Source organism: Papio anubis, chromosome 4, assembly GCF_008728515.1.
Source record: "Papio anubis isolate 15944 chromosome 4, Panubis1.0, whole genome shotgun sequence".
NCBI lineage: Eukaryota > Metazoa > Chordata > Mammalia > Primates > Cercopithecidae > Papio > Papio anubis.
Window position 1 is genome coordinate 97,100,756 of NC_044979.1, and position 19,988 is coordinate 97,120,743.

At 40.1% G+C, this 19,988-nt stretch overlaps 1 pseudogene across 1 annotated transcript; it reads left to right on the forward strand.

Moving 5' to 3' along the window:
* The first annotated feature begins 15,662 nt into the window (after positions 1 to 15,662).
* Positions 15,663 to 16,419, forward strand: LOC101016995 (annotated as a pseudogene). Its single transcript, XR_002520766.1, has one exon. The product of XR_002520766.1 is annotated as an H/ACA ribonucleoprotein complex subunit 2 pseudogene (transcript).
* The last annotated feature ends 3,569 nt before the right edge of the window (positions 16,420 to 19,988 follow it).

Sequence of the window (19,988 nt, forward strand, 5' to 3'; positions counted from 1 at the left end):
CCTGTAATCCCAGCTACTCGGCAGCTGAAGCAGGAGAATTGCTTGAACCCGGAAGATGGAGGTTGCAGCGAGCTGAGATCGTGCCACTGCACTCCAGCCCAGATGACAGAGTGAGACTCCATCTCGGGGAAAAAAAAAAAAAAAAAGGCAGTAGAACAGGGTGGTTAAGTAAGCCAACTGTCAGTCAAACAACCTGAGTTCAAATCCCAACTCCACTGCTTATTTACTTAACCTGTATGATTTGGGGTTGCTTAATTTTGCTACATTGCTTAACTTTAGTAGCAACATTTCCTAACTTCGGTAGCAAAGTTGCTTAACCTGACTAAGCTTCATTTTTTGATCTGTAAAATAGGGGCGAATAGTAGAAGAATGTTGTAATGAATAAGATGTTTGTAAAACAATTAGGAAGTGCCTGGCACAAAGTAAGCAGCCAATAAATGTTGGCTATTTCAGTATTGTTTCAAAAGGCAAGTTTATTAGCTTACCTAGTTCCTAAGGCCCAGAGAATAGGATGTTAAAAGTGAAAGAAAGTGAAAACATTTCTATAGCATCAAACAGTAGCACATTCACTAGCAAGTGAGATAAGTTTCAAATGAAACCTTATGAACTATTTTAGATAAGTTAAACATACACATAGAAAGACAATGACTAAATACTCAGTGACTAAATACTAGAATCAGAGCTCTGTTTGGATTCTAGCTCCATCTGTTAATAGCTCTGTGCCCTTGGCTTTATGCCTCTGTTCCACATTTGTAAAATGAGGATGATAATAGTATACACCTCATAATGTTGGAGTAAGGATAAAAATAAGTGAGGCAATGCCTGCCTCAGTACAGGCCTTAGTACAGTCACTACCAATGAAAAGTACTTAATAATTGGTAGGTATTGTTTCCTTTATTACAAAAAAAAAAAAAAAAAATCAGAGGGCTATTTGTTAACCAAATTTAAAGCCTAACTCTCTGAACAAAGAAAGTAAAAAATAGTGTTTTTTGAGAATCAGTTCTTGCTCTCACCAGAAGTAACTTTTCTATTTGAAGAAAATGTGTCAGTCTTTCCTAGGAAGAACTAATTTACCCAGGGTATCATAACACTTTTAGATTGGTCCACCCTACAATTTTGCTCTTACTATTGTGCTCTAACTAAACTAAGCAGAAAATTTATCTGAGATAATTGAAAAATCTGAATTGTCTGAGAGCTATGATTAATATTCTGCTGATATTTATGATTAAGTCATAGCCATAAAATAAGGCAAATGTCTCAAAAATTCTAGCAAAAATTAGACTACATTTGCTTAAAGATTTGTCAGTCTTACAATTCATTCCACATATTTAAAAAGTTTGCCAGTTCAGTAAAATTTAGTAGTAACAAAATCAAATGTATATTAAGTACATCAGAAAATAAAAACACACCCACTCACTTATTCATTCAAAAAACATTTCTGAATGCCTACTATGTGCTGTGTTTTAAATCAAATATACTGTATTTGTTATTCTCACAAACTTCTTTCATTTATCATTTTCCACATTTCATTCAAACTTTCACATAATCTGATAACACTGCAAACTGATTAAAAGAGTTAACTATATAAAAGCCCTGTCACTTTAAGAATTTGTAATTTTTTCCATTAACATTCCTCTCTGGTTTTCTGTACTTGGTCTGTGCTGTGGGATGTAGCATAAATTATCTGCCTTCAGCAAAACGAGCAGCTGAAATGTGAGGCTGCCTGACAGTGCTTGTTAAGCCATTAGCTATTGTGAGCACACACTACTAGGGATGTCTGGCTCTCAAGAGAAGTGTTTAAGTGGTTCAAAATGTAGGAGTTTGGTCATGCAGTACAAAAAAACGAGCCCAGTATTTTAGCACCATGCTTAGGGGTTAATTAACAAAAAGGATGAAAACAATCCTGGGATGTTTATTTTTAAAGAAAAGTATTACAAATGAAAGCTTTTTGATTTTGAAAGCCAGTAACAGGATAGGATGAAACAATATTTTTAGCAAAATCCTTCTACCAGAGTCCAAGAATATAAGTGTATTTCTTTTTTTTTTTTTTTTTTTTTTTTTTGAGACAGAGTCTTACTCTGTGACCCAGGCTGGAGTGCAGTAGCATGATCTCGGCTCACTGCAACCTCCACCTCCTGGGTTCAAGCAAGTCTCTGCCTCAGCCTCCAGAGTAGCTGGGATTACAGGCACCCGCCACCACACCTGGCTACTTTTTGTATTTTTAGTAGTCGGGGTTTCACCATCTTGGTCAGGTTGGTCTTGAACTCCTGACCTCGTGATCCACCCGTCTTGGCCTCCCAAAGTGCTGGGATTACATGTGTGAGCCACTACGCCCAGCCAAAAATAAGTATATTTCTAAAACACAAAAGTGGTTGTTTGTTTAACTAAAAATTATTTTTAAAATATTACCTCTTTGGCCGGGTGCAGTGGCTCATGCCTGTAATTGCAGCACTTTGGGAGGCCAAGGCAGGTGGCTCACAAGGTCAGGAGTTCAAGACCAGCCTGGCCAAGATGATGAAACCCCGTCTCTACTAAAAATACAAAAATTAGCCAGGCATGGTGGCAGGTGCCTGTAATCCTAGCTACTTGGGAGGCTGAGGCAGGAGAATCTCTTGAACATGGGAGGCAGAGGTTGCAGTGAGCCAAGATGGCACCACTGCACCACTGCACTCTAGCCTAGGCGACAGATCAAGACTCCGTCTCAAAAAAAAAAAAAAAAAAAAATATATATATATATATATATAAAAATGTGTGTGTGTGCGTGTATATATATATATATAATGTGTGTGTGTGTATATATATATCTCCTCTTTTATTCTCCCCATATCCATTTGCTTGCACTATCTGGAATAACCCGCTATACCCCTCCACCAATCCCTTATCTCTGTACCAAGCCTTATGGAAATCCTTTTCAGCTTTGTACAGCCCAACTCAGAAGCACCCCCTCTTCCATATGCCTCCTTATCCTCATCTGCCACCCCAGAGTGTTTTCACATGGCCCTGGCTGAAAGAGATCTCAACACCCAGAGAAATCTGGGCACTAATTCATTGCCCTTGTTACCTCTTCTGTGCCTTCTCTTAGGCAACCTTGTTTTATACTTATGGGTGTCTATATCTATCTCATCAACTCAACTTTGAGTTTATTCATTTTGCATTTCACACAATTCCTAGTTCAAATTGTTAAGTGTCAGGTGAATAAGCCTGCTTAATACATTCACACTTTATGCACCTCAATTTCCTCATCTAGCAAGTGAGGCTAATAGTATCTGCCCTGCCTAAGTAGAGTCTGTTATGCCATCAAATCAGATAACATATGTGAAAGTGTTTTTGAAAACTACTGCATATTTGTCTTAGTCCATTCAGGCTATTATTTTAAAAAATGTCTTAGACTGGGTAATATACAAAGAAATTTATTTCTCGTAGTTCTAGAAGCTGGGAAGTCCAAGATCAAAGAGCCACAGATTCAGTGTCTGGTGATGGCTTTTTGCTTCACAGATGTGCCTTCTTGCTAAGTCCTCACATAGTGGAAGAGCAAAAAGGTTCCCTCAAGCCTCTTTTATAAGAGCACCAATCCTATTCATGAAGGCAGAGTCCTTATGACCTTATCACCTCCCCAAAGCCCCACTACTTAATATTATTGCATTGGAGATTAGGTTTCAACATATGAATTTGGTGAGGGAACAAAAACATTCAGACCACAGTACATTCTTTGGTAAGCAATTTGGCAATATTTATCAAAAGCCTTAAATCTTTTCATTTTTTCTTTTTTTTTTTTTCTAAGAGACATGGTCAGCCGCACACAATGGCTCACGCCTGTAATCCTAGCACTTTGGGATGCCAAGGCAGGTCAGGAGTTCGAGACCAGCCTGACCAACATGGCAAAACCCTGTCTCTACTAAAAACACAAAAATCAGCCGGACGTGGTGGTACATGCCTGTAATCCCAGCTACTCAGGAGGCTGAGACAGGACAGCTGCTTGAACCCAGGAGGCGGAGGTTGCAGTGAGCTGAGATTGTGCCACTGCATTCCAGGCTGGGCAACAGAGCAAGACTCCATCTCAAAAAAAAAAAGACAGGGTCTCACTCTATCACCCAGGCTGGAGTACAGTGGTACAGTGGTAGGTCACTGCAGCTTCAAACTCCTGGGTTCAAGCAATCCTCCCACCTCAGCCTCCTGAGTAGCTAGGTCTATAGGCATGCACCATCATGCCTGGCTATTTTTTTATTTTTTTGTAGAGATGGGGTCTCACTATGTTTCCCAGGCTGGTCTCAAGCTCCTTGGCTCAAGTGATCCTCCTGCCTTGGCCTCCCAAAGTGCTGGGATTACAGGCATGAGCCACTGTACCTGGCCTTATTTTTTCTTATTCACTAATTATACTTACTGTTATTAATCCTAAGGAAAAACATGTAAACATGGAAAAATTTTAAGCACAACAATGTTCAGATATTAGATCTAATAATAATGAATGTGAAATAATTTAAACATCCAACAAACGGGAATGGCTAAGTAAATTACTGCATATTAATGATGAAACACTATACAACAATTTTTAAATTATAAACATTATTTTAAAAGATGATATAATTACAAAAATGAGGAATGTTTAAGATGAAGTGTTAGCCAGGCGTGGTGGCTCATGCCTGTAATCCCAGCACTTTGGGAGGCTGAGGCGGGTGGATCATGAGGTCAGGAGATTGAGACCATCCTGGCTAACATGGTGAAACCCCGTCTCTACTAAAAATACAAAAAATTAGCCGGGTGTGGTGATGGGCGCCTGTAGTCCCAGCTACTCAGGAGGCTGAGGCAGGAGAATGGTGTGAACCCGGGAGGCGGAGCTTGCAGTGAGCCGAGATCACGCCACTACACTCCAGCCTGGGCCACAGAGCGAGACTCTGTCTCAAAAAAAAAAAGATGAAGTGTTAAATGAAAAAATGTAGCATCAAAACTGTACATCTACCTTGACAATATATAAAAAAGAAACATCAATTCACATACGCACAAAAAAAAAAATTATTGGAAGTACACCAAAACGCTAATAAAAGTTATTCCAAGATAAGAGAATGAGTAGTTTCTTTTTTATATTATTTTATATTTTCCAAATATTGTTAAGTACACACTACCTTGAAAATAAAGAGAATCCAGGCATAGTGGCCCACACCTGTAATCCCAGCACTTTGGGAGGCCAAGGCAGGAGGATTGCTTGAGGTCAGGAGTTCAAGACCAGCCTGGGCATCACAGCAAGACCCTGTCTCTACAAAAATTATTTTTAATTAGCTGGGTGTGGTGGTGTGTGCCTATAGTCCCAGCTACTCCAGAGGCTTGAGTCAGGAGGATTGCTTGAACCCAGGAGTTTGAGACTGCAGCAAGCTATGATTATGCCACTGCACTGAAGCCTGGGTGACAGAGCAAGACATTGTGTCTCAAAAAAATTTAAAATAGGACCAGGGACCAGGCATGGTGGCTCACGCTTGTAATCCCAGCACTCTGGGAGGGCAAAGCAGGCAGATCATGAGGTCAGGAGTTCAAGACCAGCCTGCCCAATACAGTGAAAACCCATCTCTACTAAAAATATAAAAATTAGCTGGGCATGGTGGCAGGCAGCTGTAATCCCAGCTACTCGGGAGGCTGAGGCAGGATAACCACTTGAACCCAGGAGGTGGAGGTTGCAGTGAGCCAAGATAATGCCACTGCACTCCAGCCTGGGTGACAGAGCTAGACTCAATCTCAAAAAAAAAAAAAAAAAAAAAAAGTAGGACTGGGTGCAGTGGCTCACACCTGTAATCCCAGCACTTTGGGAGGCCGAGGCAGGTGGATCATCTGAGGTCAGGAGCTCGAGACCAGCCTGGCTTACGTGGTGAAACCCCATTTCTACTAAAAACAAATACAAAAAATTAGCCAGGCATGATGGCAGGCACCTGTAATCCCAGCTACTCAGGAGGCTAAGGCAGGAGAATCGCTTGAACCTGGGAGGGAGGCAGAGGTTGCAGTGAACCAAGATCGCACCATTGCACTCCTGCTTGGGCAACAAGAGTGAAACTCTGTCTCAAAAAATAAATAGGGTAGGCACAGTGGCTCACACCTGTAATCCCAACACTTTGGGAGGCTGAGACAGATGGATCACCTGAGGTCAGGAGTTCAAGATCAGACTGGCCAACATGGTGAAACCCCATCTCTACTAAAAATACAAAAATTAGCCGGGCATGGCGGCACACCTGTATTTCCAGCTATTCGGGAGGCTGAAGCAGGAGGATATCTTGAATGCGGGAGATGAGGCTGCGGTGAGCTGAGATTGTGCCACTGCACTCCAGCTTGGGCGACAGAGCGAGACTCCATCTCAAAAAAAAACCAAAATAAATAAATGATAAAAAGAAAGATAAACTTTCAATAGTAATTAAAAAGCTTACAAATACATAAATTTAAGAGCTATGAATATTGTATCTTTGGATTGCATCATTTCACTATTATATAGGCTCTAGGATAGTTCATTTTCTTAAATAAAAATAAACTAACTGGCCAGGCGCGGTGGCTCACGCCTGTAATCCCAGCACTTGAGGCCGAGATGGGTGGATCACAAGGTCAGGAGATAGAGACCATCCTGGCTAACACGGTGAAACCCCAGTCTCTACTAAAAATACAAAAAATTAGCCGGTCGCGGTGGCAGGTGCCTGCAGTCCCAGCTACTCAGGAGGCTGAGGCAGGAGAATGGCGTGAACCCGGGAGGTGGAGCTTGCAGTAAGTCAAGATCACGCCACTGTACCCCAGCCTGGGCGACAGAGCGAGACTCCGTCTCGAAAAAAATTAAAAAATAAATAAATTAAATAAATAAATAAATAATAAACTAAATCAGACTATGTTGTATTTCAGGCAGTACTTGTTAGACAACAAAAATAAAATTTAGGCCAGGCATGGTGGCTCACACCTATAATCCCAGCATTTTGGGAGGCTGAGGCAGGGGGATCACTTGAGGTCAGGAGTTTGAGACCAGCCTGGCCAATATGGTGAAAACCTGTCTCTACTAAAATACAAAAATTAGCTGGGTGTGGTGGTGCACACCTGTAATTCCAGCTACTTGGGAAGCTGAGGCACAAGAATCACTTGAACCCAGGAGGGAGAGGTTGCAGTGAGCAGAGATGGTGCCACTGCACTCCAGCCTGGGCGATAGAGTGAGACTCTGTATCAAAAATAAATAATTTAATTTAATTTAACTTAAACCAGATTTCTTTGGTCCTAATTTTAAAATAATTTCAATAATTTTAACCAGTGAGTAAAAATATCACTCCTTTCCTTTTTTTACTCAAATATATTCTCACTCACTGTAAGAACCTGTCTTCTATCTCTATAGGTGTGACATAAATGCCAATATCATCTTTAACAGTATTTCAGAATCCAAAGCTACCCTTTCTTTCACTCACTTCTGAACATTATCCTTCTTAAGTAAAGTTGCTCTGTTTGAAAGAATCATATTTGCCCATATGTTCAACAAGCCTAAGCATTTTTCTAGATCATTATCAAATGTCAAGGTTCACAAGTTTTTCAAATGTACTTAATGGCACTTAATGTTTCCATACTGGGGGAAATTTTTTTTAAAAAGAAGAGGGGTGGGGCTTGGTGACTCACCTCTGTAATCCTGGTACTTTGGGAGGCCAAGACAGGTGGATCGCTTGAGCCCAGGAGTTTGAGACCAGCCTGGGCAATATAGTGAGACTTTGTCTCTACAAGAAACAATTTAAAAACTAGCCAAGCATAGTGGCATGTGACTGTAGTCCCAGTTACTGAAGAGGTTGAGGTGGAAGGACTGTTTGAGCCCAAAAGGCAGAGGTTGCAGTGAGCTGAGATCGTGCCACTGCACTCCAGCCTAGGTAACAGAGCAAGACCCTGCCTCAAAAAAAATAAAAAATAAAAATAAAAAAAAGAAGCGGAAGAAAAGAAAATGTCTACTGTTTGTCAGAAAATCTCATTCCATAAAGTCATGTTTCTAATGTGAATGATTTTGTGTTACCTTGAATATAAAATTCAAAATACTTGTTTTTCATTTTTTCATTTTCTGGTACTTTTCATGTACTTTTTAAAACACAACTCTTACTGGAGTTTGCAATTCCCATTCTCTTTCTAGTAATATCTATATTGATTTAATTTATATAGCACTTTTACATAGTCTTTACCAAGGAGGAAAAAATCTAACTTTTAAATTTATTCCAAACCTAAATCTTGCTTTTAGAGCACTTGAATAAAAAAAACTGCCTTATTTGACTATGCCATTGCTCTTTCCCAAGTTAATTTTATGACTATGTCTTTGTATTGAATTTGTTTACTCACATCTAACTGACCCAAATGCCTTATCAAGTGCCCAAATCATGTCAAAGATAAGAGCTGCTAGTGATGCTATTTTGAGAAGAAACAAAATGTACTAAAATATACCAGTTCCCATTATGCCAAAATGCACCATTTCTTTGGCACATACATGTTATGTTTTACCAATAGGAGAAACAGTGACGAGCTGACAAGGTAGTTCATGCATACAGAATGGTTTGACTATTTTGTCTATGGATTCACGGAAACCTTTCTAAAGTGTAGTTAGTACCTGAAAGCATATATTTTGTTTCACAAATGGGGAATTTTACTTGCTACCTATAGGTAATCATTAGTTCTTTCAAGGACAGGAAATGTATTTCTTTTTTTTTCTTTTTTTTTAAAAAAATTGAGATGGAGTTTTGCTCTTTTTGCCCAGGCTGGATTGCAATGGCGCAATCTCGGCTCACTGCAACCTCCGCCTCCTGGACTCAAGTGATTATCCTACCTCGGCCTCCCAAGTAGCTGGGATTACAGGCATGCACCACCATGCCCAGCTAATTTTTATTTAGTAGAGACGGGGTTTCTCCACGTTGTTCAGGCTGGTCTCAAACTCCCAACTTAAGGTGATCTGCCCGCCTTAGCCTCCCAAAGTGCTGGGATTACAGGCGTGAGCCACAGCGTTAGGCCAAGAAATGTATTTCTTTTACCTTTGTACACTGAGTATCTAGCTCATTGCCTGCACATTGTAGGTGCTTAAGAAGTGTTTGTTAAACCAGTGATACCACAACACAGTTGACTTATTGAAAAGCCACTGCCAAGTTGTACCATACTGCAACAGGCACTGTGGCTAATTAGCTTAGTTTATTAATGCAAGGAACTGAGGTCAAGGACTGAATTCCCAAAACGATCTTTTGACCTTATTCTAGTCACGATTTCATAGTTTGTTCTAACAAGCCATCTCTCCTATGACTGCAAGGAGAATTAAACAAGCAGAGGGAGGAACAAATAGTTTAACACAATTCATCACCACTCTAATACAAATAATTTAGAAATTAAACAGGTAATAAATGAACTGTGCATCCTTTTGATATGAAAAATTCCAATATTTCAGTATGTAAGATTTGGTTATAAGAGTAAAATAAAAAGTTCTGGAGATAGTGGTTGCAAAACAATGTGTATGACACTGAATTGTACATTTTAAATGGTTAAATAGTAAATTTAATGTTATGTGTATTTTGCCACAATAAAAAATAAAGTTAAATTATTAAAATGTGAAAAAAAATTATAAGTTAACACAGCTTAAGTTAACATCCAGCAACCTCACATGTAAAACAAACAGGTAAAAAATGAAAAAAAAAAGAGTAAAATAATAACATTAACTGCTGATCCTTAAAGTACTACAAACTAATATACAAACCCTATATCATTTTATTATAACTGTAAAGTTTGTCACAGAGTTCTTATGAGGATAATCGTCTTCTTGTGATTGTTATAAAAAGTCATTTAATTCAAAACATTTGGCTAATAAAAGGACTTCTGTTTTTTTGTACAAGGGAATTTCAATAAAATGTTTTGCAAAATAAAGAAAGAAAATGAATAGATACAAGACATATAATCTTAAAAATATAGCTTTTTTCCAAGGACTCTCAAATAAACTTCTGTTATGAACAGAGCCTATATCAGTAGTTTGAACACAGGAGAATTTTAATTTGTTTTCAAGATTTCACTGGCTCTAATGTCTCAGGAAAGTAAGCCAGCTTCTATCTACACATTTTCTCACTATGTAAGTGGAAATAATGCTACTTACTGCTTCATAGGGAGTGCTGTGTGAATTAATTGGTTAATGTGCTTAAAGCACTGCCTAAGTACTAAATGTTATCACTAGTGTGCATTGTATATCTCTTTGCAATTATCTGCCACCTTAAAATGCTGTGGCTTGTAAAGGTGCCTCTCTCTTGGAATATTTACAAAAGGTTAAAGAAAGTTCAAGAGGAAAAAAAAGCCTGTAGGTTAAGGTAAGGTAGAAGAAAGGGAAATTCAAAATCTGACACGTCTATTACATGCTTTTTGTTACATCATATTACATGCTTCTTGAAATTATAGATCATTATACTAGAAGAAAAAATTTAGTCACACACATTTTGAATTCAAAATATGCTACATAGTTTTAAGAAATCAATCTACAATAGAACTAAGCAATTAAAGTATACATTGCATTAAGATAAACATAATTTATTTTATTGCAATTTAATTATTAATCATAATAGTTACATGTTTAATCTTATTAGTTGAAAGAAGCTATCTGACATCAGTGAGACCAGATCCAATAATGCATATCTTTTTTTTTTTTCTGCTGTTAAAGTCTTCAAACATTTTTTAGAAGATAAATTCTTAAATGCACAGAATAAAATGTCTACTAAATTAATAAGAACAACAATAGTAGTAGTAGTAATACCTTAAGCTTACACAGTGATTTATAATTATACTAGGTAGCAAGAACTGTGAAGGTCTGAGACTTTACCTTATTCGTTTGCAAATTAGTCTGCTAGTTTCTTGGGTGCTGGCAGAAGACACAAGACTCCTGGATCAAAGACAGGTGACAGTTTATTGCTAATATCAATGGCAGTAGCCAGAGCATCTTCATTTTCTTGTGGCAGTAGCCCAAGCCCCAGTTCCCACAGCGTGACGCAAGGGCTAGGAGACACCTGCACACACACTGGGTTGTATTACAGAAGACTAACCCTGAGCTTAGAAAACCTCAATCTTTTCCCTTTGCTCCAGAGAAAGACATTCTCTCTTCCAAGACTGTTTGCTATACCAACATTCATGAAAAAAAAGTCCAGAATAAGAGGCTAGCAGTGCCTCTGCTCACAAGACATGCATAAATGTTAGAGAACCAAGGAGAGTTATGTCCCAATACTAGGGTGACCATATATCCTAGTTTGCTTGTGACAGTCTTGACCAATACTAGTTGTCTCAGTTAATTATTAATAGCACCTCTTTTCACTCTTGCAGGTGTATCAGTTTGGACAAGAAATTATATAGTTACCACACTTATAATTCTTTAAAAAATTACCTGCCTGGTCAGAGTACTGCTGATACCTACAGTTAGGGTTGAGTCGATCAAATAGCACAAGACAGTAAAAGTCAAAAGGGGGAAAATCAGATCATGCATATCATTTTAATAATCACTAAATGAGGAAGACTTCAAGCACTTATTGAGAAGAAAATAGATTATTCCAGGAAAAGTAAAAAGTTGGTTTGATTGTTAAGACACTAAAACTGGCAACTGAAGCTTTGCATAACTGGTACAGTAATTACATTATTTTGCCTGAATACTTGTCCTTCTTTACTGAAAAATCTCAGGTGATTTTTTGCCCTGAGTATCCCTGAAACTAAGAAATTTTCTGACTTCCATTTTGAGTTGTAAAGAATATTTAAAGTATCCAGGATATTTCAGCCACATCCAGACAATTTACTCCTGCCAGTTTCCCCATTCTTTCTCACCCCTCCACACAGTTCAAGCTATTTGATTTTGACAGCATTCCATACCCATCCTCATTCTCTACCCCTGCTTCCCCACCCTTGGGCTCAACTCTGACTCCTGTGTCTACCATCAATTCTGACCTTAGACAATAGTGATTTAATGAGTTTTCACTCTATACTATGGAACCAAGCTCAATTTATCTCTAGCTCAAATAGCCCAGCTCTATCTAGAGCACTTTGGTCTTATTCCATAGGTCATCAGTGCCCATCTAAATTTCCAGTTACAGTAAGTAAATCCTTGATGGTCTCATTCCCTGAATTTAAATTGGTACTTCAGTCCTTGGGGATTGGAACCCTCCCATACTCTTGTCAGGCCCCTCGCAGGGAAGAGAATCCTGCAGCAGATCATAAGTCCTGAACCAAGGGTTTGCCAACCTCACCATGCTGGTTTTCAAATATCACAAGCTTCTGGGTTCTCTGTACGTATGTTTTACATGCCTATTGAGGACCATTATCCCCACATGGGACTTTCGAGATACATGACATTTCACTGGGATATCTTCCACCCCATACACATACCATGGAATGCCCATCAGCGTGGACTTTCTCTCTTAATTTACCCAGAGTCTCTCATGATAATGATCATTTCAAAGACCTCAGATCAATTACAGTCTTATTCCTTCCCACTCTGCCAGTTCTGCACCAAGTGGTCTGTTCATACTTGACTCTATTCTGAAATGTCACTGAGAATTTTTGTATTGCTGTTCTCCTTTCACAACTATATCTAATGAATTAATTTCATTATTCCAGCAGATTCTCTGTATGAAAACAAGAAAGTTTAACAAAGTGTCTGTGTCGCAAAATGGTCTTAGTATGTGACAGATTATGAGAAGGCCTAGACTTTGTTTATGAGTTTGCAAATTTTCAATTTATATGGGTCCTTAGGAAATTACTTAAATCTCAATGTAAAATAAAATTACAAAATTCCATGGAAAAAGTTGTATGTACATTATAATTGCAATTGTGTAAAGAAAAAATCATGGGTGTGAGCAAAGTCTAAAAAACAATCCACAAACAGCAATATATTTCATAAACAAGTGAATAGTTAAGTTAGAGTAATGTAATTTTGGAGTCATTTTCTTTTTTAAAAAATATCCATTTTGTGAGATCTAATTAAAATAAAGAGCTTATGCACAGCAAAAGAAACTATCAACAGAGTAAAGAGACAACTTATAGAATGGGAGAAAATTTTTGCAAACTATGCATCTGAGAAAGGTCTAATATCTATCATCTATAAGGAACTTAAACAAATTTACAAGAAAAAACAAAAACCCCATAAAAAAAAGTGGGCAAAGGACATGAAAAGACACTTTTCAAAAGAAGACATACATGTGGCCAACAATCATATGAAAAAAGCTCAACATCACTGATCATTAAAGAAATGCAAATCAAAACCACAATGAGATACCCCTCACACCAGTCAATGGCTATTATTAAAAAGTCAAAAAATAACTGATGCTGGTGAGGTTGTGGAGAAAAAGAAATGTTTATACACTGTTAGTGAGAGTGTAAATTAGTCCAACTATTGTAGAAGACAGTGTTCCTCAAAGACTTAAAGACAGAAATACCCTTTGACCCAGCAATCCCATTACTGGGTATATACCCAAAAGAATATAAGTTATGCACGTGTATGTTCATTGCAACACTATTCACAATAGCAAAGACATGGAATCAACCTAAATGCTCATCAGTGACAGACTGAATAAAGAAAATGTGGTATATATACACCATGGAATACTATGCAGCCCATAAAAAAGAACAAGATCATGTCCTTTGCAGGGACATGGATAAAGCTGGAGGCCATTATCCTTAGCAAACTCACACAGGAACAGAAAACCAAATACTGCATGTTCTTGCTTGTAAGTTGGAGCTAAATGATGAAAACACATGGACACATAGTGGGGAACAAGACACACTGGGGCCTATCAGAGGGTAGAGGGTGGGAGGAGGGAGAGGATCAGGAAAAATAACTTAGGGTAACAGTCTTAATCACCTGGGTGATGAAATAATCTGCACAACAAACCCATATGACACACATTTACCTATATAACAAACCTGCACATGTACCCCTGAACTTAAAATAAAAGGAAAAAAATCCATTTTGCATTTAGAAAAGGAAAAGAAAATTATATGTATTTATCATAAGGTAATACTTTGCAAGCACACTGAGATAACAATGAAAAATACTGTAGTTATCAATGCTTCCTTTTTAACGAGCTCTTCCTTAATCAAATCTTGGTTTAGCTTTGTATTGATTTGAGAACATGCTACCTTTCCTATGCACATGTGTGTTTTTCAAAGGCCGCAAAAGTTTAACAATTGTTATATATCATTATATACTAACAGTTGGTCTAATGACTAAGGATTGAATCAGCAATCTTAGTAACATCCTCTTAGCTCTATGGCCCTAGCAAGGCACTTAACCTCTGTTTCTCTTTCAAAAGGAATAACAACAATTGTTGAATTAGGAAGATATCTATAGAGTATATTTATATTGAGCTTTCAGTGAAAATGAGAAATGAATGTAAACCCATAAAGACCCAGTTCAGAGATAATGTACTTCTGTAGTCTAACACGTGCATTTTTTTTTCCTTTCTTTTCTTTTTTTCTTTTGGTTTGTTTTGGGTTTTTTTGTTTGTTTGTTTGTTTGTTTGTTTTGAGACAGAGTCTCACTTTGTCACCCAAGCTGGAGTGCAGTGGTGCAATCTCGGCTCATTCCAACCTCTGCCTCCTGGGTTCAAGCCATTCTCCTGAGTCAGCCTCCTGAGTAGCTGTGACTACAAGCGCCCGCCACCATATCCGGCTACTTTTTTTGTATTTTTAGTAGAGACAGGGTTTCATCCTGTTAGCCAGGCTGGTTTCGAACTCAAGTCCTCAGGTGATCTACCTGCCTCAGTCTCTCAAAGTGCTTGGATTACAGGCATGAACCACTGTGCCTATTCTAATACATGAAATTTTTATTTGATAAAAATGTGTTCTTAGATTGTAACTGAGATTATTGACCATGGAATTTGAGTTAGATTGTTATTATATTAAAACACTTGCCAGGCACGGTGGCTCACGCCTGTAATCCCAGCACTTTGGGAGGCCGAGGTGGGTGGATCACGAGGTCAGGAGATTGAGACCATCCTGGCTAACACAGTGAAACCCCATCTCTGCTAAAAATACAAAAAATTAGCTGGGCGTGGTGGCATGCGCCTGTAGTCCCAGCTACTTGGGAGGCTGAGGCAGGAGAATCACTTGAACCCGGGAGGCAGAAGTTGCAGTGAGCCAAGATTGCACCACTGCAGTCCAGCCTGGGTGACAGAGCAAGACTTCGTTTAAAAAAAAAAAAAAACACTTCGGGCCAGGTGTGGTGGCTCACACCTATAATCCCAGCACTCTGGGAGGCTGAGGTGGGTGGATCACCTGAGGTCAGGAGTTTGAGACCAGCCTGGCCAACATGGTGAAACCCGGTCTCTACTAAATACAAAAAATTAGCCAGGCTTGGTGGCGCATGCCTGTAATCCCAGCCACTTCGGAGGCTGAGGCAGGAGAATCGCTTGAACCTAGGAGATGCAGATTGCAGTGAGCCGAGATGGCACCATTGCACTCCAGCCTGGGCAACATGAATGAAACTCCATCTCAAAAAAATAAATAAAACTTTGCTAAATATCAGAACAACATTTTGACAAATTTCCAATGAGAGGCATAGGATGACATGTAAAAAACATATAATTTCCATGGGCCAAAGTTAGAATTTACAATTATAGAGAAAATAATTTCTTTATAGAAATGTTAAAGTTCTTTGGCCTCCTTGGGACTAGGTTTCCGCGGCCGCTGCGATGACCAAAATAAAGGTAGATTTGACAGGCCCCAGGCTCAGACGGAGGCGTGCTCTGGGGAACGCAACTACCAGGAGCTGCTGGTCAACCAGAACCCCATGGTACAGCCTCTGGCTTCTCGCTGCCTCACGCAGAAGCTCTACAAATGCATCAAAAAAGCCGTGAAGCAGCAGATTCGGCGCGGAGTGAAAGAGGTTCAGAAATCTGTCAACGAAGGAGAAAAAGGGATCATGCTTTTGGCAGGAGAAACACTGCCCATTGAGGTATACTGCCATTTCCCAGTCGTGTGAGGACCGAAATCTGGCCTATGTCTCTATCCCTCTAAGGCGGACCTAGGTGCAGCCTCAGGCTCCAAGTGCCCCACCTGTGTGATAATGGTCAAGCCCCACCAGGAGGCCTACAAGCGCGTGGAGGAGGTTCAGTCCCTACTCCTACCACTATGAGGGGCTCCAGTAGCACCTGGGCACCTGCCTCTGGAAGCTACTGGGCTGGCGGCAGGACGACTGGCTGTCCACTTGCCCACCCACACTGACGGCATCTTCCCAGTTCCCCAAAGCACGCCTTCTTCCCAGGCAGCTCTTACAGCCCTTTCATGAAGGTAATGCCAGCCTTCTCTCCATCAGTGCCATTTCCTGTAGAACTAAAGCCTGTTCCAAGAATATGGGGTGGGGAAAGTAAATGCTAAGACTAAAAATAAAAATAAAAATAAAAATAAAATAAAATAAATGTTAAAGTTCTTGGCCAGGCATGGTGGTATGTGCCTGCATTCCCAGCTGCTCAGGATGCTGAGGCAGGAGGATCACTTGAGTCCAAGCTAAGCAAGATAGTGAGGCCCCATTTCTAAAAAAAATAAGTAAATCAGTCAGGCACAGTGCCTCACGCCTATAATCCCAGCACTTTGGGAGGCCGAGGTGGAAGCATAGCTTGAAGCCAGGAGTTTGAGACCAGCCTGGGCAACATGGCAAGACTCCATTTCAAAAATAAATTAATTAAATTAAATTAACTTATTCTACATAATTCCACAGATTCACCAGCTGTAATGGTAAATTTTTTTAAAATCCTGCTTTCCCTGGGCACGGTGGCTCACGCCTGTAATCCCAGCACTTTGGGAGGCTGAGGCGGGTGGATCACCTGAGGTTGGGAGTTCAAGACCAGCCTGACCAAGATGGAGAAACCCTGTCTCTACTAAAAATACAAAATTAGCCGGGGTGGTGGCACATGCCTGTAATCCTAGCTACTCGGGAGGCTGAGGCAGGAGAATCGCTTGAACCTGGGAGACGGAGGTTGCGGTGAGCCAACATCGCACCATTGCACTCCAGCCTGAGCAAAAAGAGTGAAACTCTGTCTCAAAAAAAAAAAAATCCAGGCCAGGCGTGGTGGCTCACGCCTGTAATCCCCGCACTTTGGGAGGCCGAGGTGGGCGGATCATGAGGTCAGGAGATCGAGACCATCCTGGCTAACATGGTGAAACCCGTCTCTACTAAAAATACAAAAAAAAAAAATTAGCTGGGCATGGTGGCACGCGCCCGTAGTCCCAGCTTCTTGGGAGTCTAAGGCAGGAGAATCGCTTGAACCCGGGAGACGGAGGTTGCAGTGGCCGATATCGCACCACTGCACTCCAGCCTGGGTGACAGAGTGAGACTCTGCCTCAGGAAAAAAAAAAAGAAAAAAAGAAAATCCTGCTTTCTCAGAAGCTATTGAAGAAATATTGCTGCAAAGATTAATTACTGTTCTACTGTCTGAAAAGTGTACCTTCAAGCTGTTAAATTAGTGAATGGAGATCTATTATGATGTTAACAAGAATGTTACTCACCAGGGGGATTACTGCTATTAACAGTAGGATGTATCATTTAAGACATTAAAATTGAATGGAAATGTTTTTCAACCATTTAAATAAAACTCCTTGTTCCTTACTTCACAATGAAGCTTTCTTTTGCTAGCTTCTTTATTGTAGGAGTTTATGCAAGATTTTCCTGGTAGTACCATTTCAGATGACTTTTACGTTTGTAAACCCCTGTATTCCCATTTCTGTTTCATAGAGACGGAACTAGAGAGGTATTAAATTGATACAATTTAGCAACGGTTGCAATCTCATAGGTGAGAACTCTATTCTAGCTACAAAATTACCCCCATTACTATAAGCCAACTACATATCTCACGGTTAGACAAATTATTTGCATCGAAAGACCTCAGATGCCAAATCTGTTAGCTTTCTTCCCATATGTGCTAGATTCTATGTAGGGAACTTAATCAAATATAAAGTATATGGGTCACTACAGAAAGAGGAAAAGAATGATCTGTATGTGTGTGTGTGTGTGTGTGTGTGTGTGTGTATACATGTATTTTTTTGACACAGAGTTTTGCTTTGTCGCCCAGGCTGGAGTACACTGGTGCCATCTTGGCTCAATGCAGCCTCCACCTCCCGGGTTCAAGCAATTCTCCTGCCTCAGCCTCCCAAGTAGCTGAGACTACAGGCATGCGCCACCACACCCAGCTAATTTTGTAGTTTTAGTAGAGACAGGGTTTCACCATGTTGGTGAGGCTGGTCTCGAACTCCTGACCTCAAGTGATCCACCTGCCTCGGCCTCTCAAAGTGCTGGGATTAGAGGCTTGAGCCACCGCACCTGGTCCTAAAGTATTTTAAAATGATAAAATACTATCTCCAAAATTCAAATTAGTACAGATTTAAATTTATTTTAATTCTTAATGCTGGCCAGGGTGCAATAAGTTGGACACTTATATTCACTTCATTTTGCAAAGTAAATTAGCACTTTTTGGAGAGCAATTTGTTTGTTTTGAGACAGGGTTTTGCTCTGTCACCAAGGCAGGGGTACAGTGGCATGATCACAGCTCACAGCAGTCTCGACCTCCAGGGCACAAGTGATCTTCCTGTTTCAGCTTCCAAAGTAGCTGGGACTACAGGGGTGTGCCACCATGCCTGGCTAATTTGTTTTGTTTTTTTTTTTTTTTGAGACAGAGTCTCACACTGTTGCCCAGGCTGGAGTGCGATGGTGCAAGCTTGGCTCACTGCAACCTCCACCTACCAGGTTCAAGCCATTCTCCTGCCTCAGCATCCTGAGTAGCTGGGGTTACAGGCATGGACCACCATACCCAGCTCATTTTGTATTTTCAGTAGAGATGGGGTTTTACCATGTTAGCTAGGCTAGTATTGAACTCCTGACCCCAGATGATCCACCCGCCTCAGCCTCCCAAAGTGCTAGGATGACAGGCGTGAATCACTGCAGCCGGCCTATATATATATATATATTTTTTTTTAAGTAGAGATGAGGTCTTGCTGTGTTGCCCAGGCTGGTCTCGAACTCCTGAGCTCGAGCAACTCACCTCCCTTGGCCTCCCAAAGCGCTAGGATTACAGATGTGCACCACTATGCCCAGCCAAAAGCAATATGGTTAATATGAATCAGAAGCCTTGCGAATAATCTCACCCTTTGACCCAGTACTACTACTTCTGGAAGTCTATCCTTGGAAAGTGACGCAAAATGCTGACTACTCCCAAAAATGTGCCAAAGATGTTAATAATAGCAAAATGCCAGAAATGATCTAAAAGTCCAACAAAAGGAATGTTAAAGCAAATTATGGTAATGCAAAGAATGAAGTATTTTGCAGCTATTAAAAATTATGTATGCATTGGCCACCTGGTGGCTCATGCCTGTAATCTCAGCACTTTGGGTGGCCGAGGTGGGTGGATCACCTGAGGCCAGGAGTTCCAGAACAGCCTGGCCAACACGGTGAGACTCCAGCCTGGGCAACAGAGCAAGACTCCGTTTCAAAAAAAAAATTATGCATGTATATATATAACATATATATATAACATATATATAACTTTTTTTAAGAGACAGGGTCTCGCTCTGTCATTCATGCTGGAGTGCAGTGACATGATCATAGCTCACTGCAGCCTCTACCTCCTGGGCTCAAAGGATCCTTCTGCCTCAGCCTCCCAAGTAGCTAAGACTATAGCCACATGACACCATGCCTGGCAAATTTTTTTGTTTTTAATTTTTTTGTAGGGACAAGGTCTTGCTATGTTGCCCAGGCTGGTCTTGAACTCCTGGCTTCAAGCAATCCTCCCACCTCAGCCTCCCAAAGTACTGGGATTATAGGCACAAGCCACCATACCTGGCTTGTACAAATATTTTTTAATGACAAGCCAAAATGCTTATAATGAAATGTTAAGTGAAAAAGGAAGGACACAAAATTATATGTGCTCTATGATCTAAACAGGAATGGAGGGAGGAAAGTGGATTTAAAAATAAAAAGACCAGGCCAGGCGAGGTGGCTCACACCTGTAATCCCAGCACTTTGGGAG